The following is a 6,836-nucleotide window of genomic DNA, read 5'->3' as shown; positions in this document are numbered from 1 at the left end:
AGAGAGAGAGAGAGAGAGAGAGAGAGAGAGAGAGAGAGAGAGAGAGAAACAGAGATACAGAGAGAGAGGCAGATAGACAGAGAAACAGAGAAACAGAGACAGAGACTGGGTCTAGAGTGGGCTTTTGAAACTATAAAGCCCACTCCCAGAGACATACCTCCTTCAACAAAGCTGCAACTCCTAATCCTTCTCAGAGTTTCACTACCTGGAGACCAAGCACTCAAACACATGATCCTGTGGGCTGTCTCACTGAAGCACCACAGCTGGGCTTATTATATGGTTGTGGGGGCTTCAAGCTCATTCCTCATTCTAGCACAGCAAGCATTCTTGCCATCTGAGCCGTCTCTGCCTTAACTTTTGAGACAGGGCTTCTCACAGAACTCAAAACTCCCCATTTCAGTTGTGCTAGCTGATCCCAAAGTCGCCCAGATCTGTCTGTCTCCTTTCCTGAGGTTACAGGTGCTTGCTGACATACGCAGCTTTTTACCCAAGGGATAGCTTTTTGCTATCCAGAGTGAAGAACTCATACTTTCATGGCAAGCACTGTGCCAACTGACCCATTTACTAACCCCTTGTTCAGATTTTAATTTTAAAATTTTAAATATGGCTAGGTAGACCAGGCTGGCCTCAAACTCAGAGATCAGTCTGCCTCTGCCTCTCTCCCGACTGCTGGGATTACTGGTATGAACCACCCCTGCCCAGCTCTTTTGTATATTTATAATCTGACAGTAGCATTTCCTTTCACAGAATAAATTTTGCCCAACTTTACAAGTAAATGTGTTGTTTGGCAAACCTCAGTCACAAAAAGTCTAAGAAGTCACTTAGAAAAGTGACGACCTCTCCCTTCAGATTCTTGGTGCCACTGGCTAGGACGTCCCCTCCCTGTACAGAGCTCCCGTCCCTGGCCTCCGACTCTGCTGTCTACCTTCAACTTGCTAGGGGATCTCTTTCTCACAGCCAAGCCACAGGGTTGGCCTCTTCCTCTCCCACTATCTCCAGGCCTCAAGAGATATGAAGAGATCTGGCTTTTGGAGACCTTCCTCCTCAGCTCAGTGAACAGGGACTGTCCAGGCAGGTATGTCTAAGCCTTGGCCTTTGGGCTACATGTGATGATGCTGGTTGTTTTTGTTGAATTGAAACAAAGGTAGGCTTATCTGGGAAGAGGAAACCTCAGCTGAGAAAAATGACTCTGTCAGATTGCCCGTACACGAGTCTGTGGAACATTTTCGTGATTAATGATTACATGGGATGCCCAGACTATTGTCAGAGGTGTAACTCTGGGCAGGTTGTCCTCAGTGTATGAAAAACAGGCTGAGCAAGCCACAGAGAGCAAGCCAGGAAGCAGCACCCTCCATAGCCTCTGTTTTGGAGCCTGCTCTGACTTCCCTTCACGCTGGAAACTGTAAGCTGAAATAAACTCTTTTGTCCTCAAGTTACTTTTGGTCATGGTGTTTGATCACAGGAACAGGGGCAAAGTTAGTACAATAATCTATACTATACGGTTAGCATGATACAGAGTAAGCTGCACTGCGTCACCTTGTGAGCTCCTCTTAGTATTGCATGATCTACTCAGCTCCAGTCCCCAGCTGAACAACTGGAGAGTACTCTGGTGAAATTAACATTAAACTGTTGACCACACCTATTTAGAGTGGTGACATCTATCCCCCAGAAAATGACAGCAGCCCAGACTCCTCCTATTGAGAACCACCAGAATACAGCTCGCAGAGAGGAGCTCTCGGAGCAGGTGAACTTGGACTCAAACACTGCTCTGTCACAAGTTGCCATGGTCTCAGAGAAGTCACTTAGGCCCCGTAGACGTCACTTGAGCAATGGCTACCCACACAGGGATGCTGAGCTGTGAGGCCATGATATGGGCATGCATCCAGGAAAGTATCTGGGCCTTAGGGGCTCACAATAGGATGTCCCTCTTCTTTTTGCTTAATAACAATTAAATGCCCCTTGATAAAAGGGTAAACATTAATTGAGCCACTCCTGTGTGCCAAGTGTTTGCTAGACACTTTATAATGTCATGTTGTCTCTTGTATTCTTTATAATGATGTCAAGTAATTGTGTGCACGCGTGTGTGCATGGTGTGTATGTGTGTGTGTGTGTTGAAACAGTGTCTTGTTATGTAGCCAAGGCTAGCTTAGGACTCAATATATAGCGTAGTCAGGTCTTCAGCTGCCTACAAACCTACCTTAGCTTCCTGAGTACTCGGATGCCCACTGTGTTAAGATTCCTAGTTTTTAAAGATATATTAATACTATTTTGAGAGAGACAAGAGATTTGAAGTAAAAGAATTTAGACTTTGCTCAGTCAGTATCTTGCCTGCAAAAGTTCATCTTCTCTCCACTTCCCACAGCCTGGGCCGCTCCTGGTCTCTGGACTCGTACACCCTGGCTCTAAAACACAATACCTGGTACTTTCTACCTCCACCCCCAATTCCATATTGGTCATTAAACCAGGCAGCATGAAGTGGCTACTTAGTACTGACCCATAAGCTTGGAGATTCTTGTGTGGCCCGCCCAGGCTTGACGAGGAGGTAGTATGCTTTACTTCCTCCAGCCCCAGCCTGGGTATCTCCATGGCTGACTGTCTCCACTGCTGCTTCAGGCTTGCTGTTCTCATCCTGATGTAGTGATGTCCTGGTCGATTTGATTCTTTGAGGGCAAGGCCAGGGCAGGGAACCTTGCTGTGGGGTCCTGAAGCAGCAGTTCTCAGGGTTTCACTGATGGGAGGTCGCTTGGCGATCCCAGCAGTTTTCAGCAGAAGAGACACATAAACCTACATGATGAGTTCCGGCTGTTAAATGTGACCGCTATCTGAAATCAATACTGCTACGCTGGCTGGGTCAGTTACGGCCAGCTGTAATTTATGTCACAGAGGAGCCCCTGGGAGGGTACAGGGGAGGAGATAGCCTGGGACTACACAGGACAGACAGGTCATTGCTTACTTGACACTGCTGTAGGGCAGACTCCCCAGAATATGCCTTTTTCCTTCTGATTTTAAAACCACATGCTGAGTATTATTGGTGTTTTCAAACATAGGCCAATATGAAAATTTTATAGAAGAAAATGAAAATTCTGCCCTTCGTCCAGAAGCCTGCCTGATGGGTCTCTGTAAAACCTTTCAGCCTTTTGTGTTCATATGTGCCCTGACCCACATTCACAATTGTTTTGAAAATGGAGCTGTACTTTGTGTTTTTAAAAAAGTACTCATTCATTCATTGATTCATTCATCCATTTATATGAGTGCTCTAGTTGCCTGTATGTCTGCATGACAGAAGAAGCCATCAGATCCCATGACAGATGGTTGTGAGCCACCGTGTGGTTGCTGGGAATTGAACTCCGGACCTTTGGAAGTGCAGTCAGTTGTCTTAACCGCGGAGTCACCTCTCCAGCCCACTGCTTTGTGGTTAATTGATTACGTCTAAGGCGTCATAGTTATCTTTTCAAAAGAATAGAGGCTGAGAGTTAGGCAAGTGATCACACTGTAATCCCAGTGCAGGCTGAGAGGCAGGAGAATACCGGGTTCACAGCCATCTTGGGCTACCCAGAAAGAGTGCAGAAAAAGCAAAACCAATAACACACACACACACACACACACACACGAAAATGAACACACAAAAGAATATAGATTGGGGCTGTTGTTTTAGTGGTTTATGATACTCCATTATAGAGATGTCATTAGAGGTGATGTATTGAATACAGCTACTTTGCTACCATGCTTACCTTGGGAGCAGGGATCTCTCTGGTAGTCACTTGGTACTCACAATGTTTGCTGGTCTCACTGTGCTGTTCAGCTGACATTAGCATAGAATTCTTTTGACTTCTATGCTGTGCTGTGAACTGTACTGGCCATTGGCAAGGGAGTTTGTGGCTAGCTTGACTGGATGTCAGCTGTGCACCCACAAACGCACACGTGTTCATTGTCTTGCTTGTGACTAGCCGTTTCATCCACACAAAATTTGTCTCTGTAACTGGATTACAAAGTCCCAGAGACAGAGCTTGTGCCTTTTCACTTCTGTGCATTTGTCTGAGTTTAAGTTTGCAGGTAGAGCCGGTGTTCAGTAAATGTGACCTTTGTTCTCATGAAATAGGATGTGGGTGATTTTGAGAAATGGCAAACAGGTTCAGACAAGACCAGAAAGGTGCAGGGTGAGTTCTGTTGAAGCTCTGGTTAGAAGTCAAAGCATTGACGGACACCCATGGTTTAAGAAAGCTACAGGTTAAAGACTGGTGTCTTTCTTGCTCGCCTCACGCCTCACCTAATTATGCACAGCTGCATAAGCAGATAGAGTAGCTGGTACACTATGACGTTAGCAAGAACTGCACAAGCCCCAGTCATGCCTGCTTTCCTATGAAAATATAAACTGTGTGGAGAAGCATGCCGGGCCGCCTCGGACTCTCTGTGGCTCTTTCAAGCAGTCCTCAGGTCCCGACACTTACCAAACTCTGCCCAAAGGGGGCACTCTAGCCCTCACTTGAACCTCAGGCCTTAGAGATCCCTCCACTCTTGCATAATGACTTGGTTTTGAAATCTCCATCTTCCTGAAGGTCAAATGCACTTCATCTGCCATTAAAAGAACAAACAAACAAACAAACAAACAAACAAACAAACCCTTGCTGCACAAATGCAAGTAAAGCTCTAAAAGAAACTGAGCAGCATGAAATTATAGTCTTATGATGGAAAGCCTAAATTGACAAGACTTGTTTCAGTCCTGAATAGTTTACATACTATTCTCAATACTCAAAACAAACAATAAGGGTACAACCGTTCCCAATGGGCAGATAGGGGTTCTGAGGCTGGCAGAGGTTAAATCACTTGCCTGAAATATTGTCTCATCAGGGGTCAGGGCATGGTTAATTAAAACAGGGCCTTGTGTACTACTCTCGGTAGCTAATATGCCTATCATCATCATCATCATCATCACCATCATCATCACCATCATCATCATCATCATCATTGTCATCATCATCATCATCATCCAATCATATTATTGCCAGAGATGAAGAATCCTTGCAAAGCTGGTGCTGTGTGTGTGTGTGTTTAAAAATGATTTTTAAAGCATTGGTGGGCTGGGGACACAGCTCAGCAGAAGAGTACCTGCCTGGGATGTGGGTTTCTGAGTTTAGTCCTCAGTACTGAAAAGTCTAGATAGTAGATTTTTTTTATTATCCTTGATTTAATTTTGGCAGATTTATTTTTCAAGAAATTGGTCTATTTCATGTAGGTTAGCACTCTTGTGGGCATACAATTCACAATGTTTGGAGATTCTTTCAAAAATTAATATTATTTTGGGGGCAATCGCTAATGTAGCTCCCCACTACCACAAACCATGCAGTTGAGGTCTCCTCATTCTGGGAACCCCGGGGGTCTGGGCATCTTAGGTGTGATGGTTGGGCTTCATCTTGGGAAAACCACCTTGTTGTGCCCAGTATCCGTATTTGGAGTTTTGCCCAGCTATCTTTCTCTTATTGATTTATTGACTGAGTGTGTACAAAAGCTGTATGTGTGTAAGTGGGTACGCTCAGCTGTGTGGGTACATATTCCCCTTTAGAGGCGGGATCTACCACTGAACCTGCAGCTAGCTGTGTTTGGCCAGACTGTCTGGTGCCCCACTTGTCTCTGCTCCCCAGTGCTAGGTACAGGTGTGTGTCACCACACCCAGCTTTTCCCTGGACACCGGGGAACCAAGGCAGTCTTGTTCGGCAGATGCTTTACCCACTGAGCTCTCTCTCTATTTTCATGTTATCAAGTTTTAATTTAATTTTACAATGGTCTGAGAGCACACTCTCTACCCTTAGATTTGCTAAGTCTTGTATTATAATTACGTAGACATGTACATCGTGTGGTCGGCTTCAGCAAACATTGCGATGAATGTGAGAAGCTCCTGGACTCTGCTCTTACTGGATAAGGAAGCCAAGGTGCCCGCTCACATTGGTTAACATTGTATTAGTGAGCTCAGCTGTGCCTTTCTCATTCTACCTTACTTGATTTGCTCATTTCTGAATAGAAGATGTTGAAATCTCTGTTCATCCCACTGGGTGCATCTATTTCTTCCTGCCGTCTCCTAGATTTTGACTCATGTTACTTCACCCTCAGGCTGGACACATTTGCATGAAATCCTATCTAACATTATCATTTCACGTGAAACATGTACTTTTTATCCATGAGTTATCTTTTTGTTGTTATTTATTTGCAGTGCTGGCATTGATCTAGGGCCTTGTAGTGCTGGGCAAACATTCATAGCCATGAGCTATATCTTTAGTCTTTATTGTTTCCAGACAGGGTCTTGCTATGAATCTGAGACTGGTCTTAAACTCTGGATTCTCTCCTACACCTGTTTACTGAGTTTTGGGTCATCTTGTGAGGCTTTCTCTTGTACTTGTATAACTGTGCACATACATAAGTATATGAATGTATGTGTATATATATGTATGTATATATATACATTGCTTATATATATTGAGTGAATATTTAAATAGCAGCAATTGAATGCAGTGCTGCTATTAATATTTTGAACAACGTTTACTTGCTAAGGCAATTCAGAATGAGAACAATGACTTTGCTTTTTGGATCTATTTATGCTCTTGTAGATCTGAGTTTCTTCTCTGTACTATTTTCTTCTCTCTGAAGAACTCTTAGCGTGTTAGTGCAAGGCAGATCTGACAACACATTCCCCATGTTTCTATCTGCTTGAGAAATCATTTCTTGTTCATTTTCTAAAGAGAATTAAGTCTCACAGGGTAGAGAGCAGTAGGTTGGTGATGTCCATCTTTTTTCTCAATGCATTAAGCCCGTCATCATGTCGTCCTTTTGTTTATAGAGTTTCT

This window comes from Grammomys surdaster, unplaced genomic scaffold, assembly GCF_004785775.1.
Source record: "Grammomys surdaster isolate TR1022 unplaced genomic scaffold, NIH_TR_1.0 125941, whole genome shotgun sequence".
Lineage (NCBI taxonomy): Eukaryota > Metazoa > Chordata > Mammalia > Rodentia > Muridae > Grammomys > Grammomys surdaster.
This window is presented reverse-complemented; position numbering follows the sequence as displayed.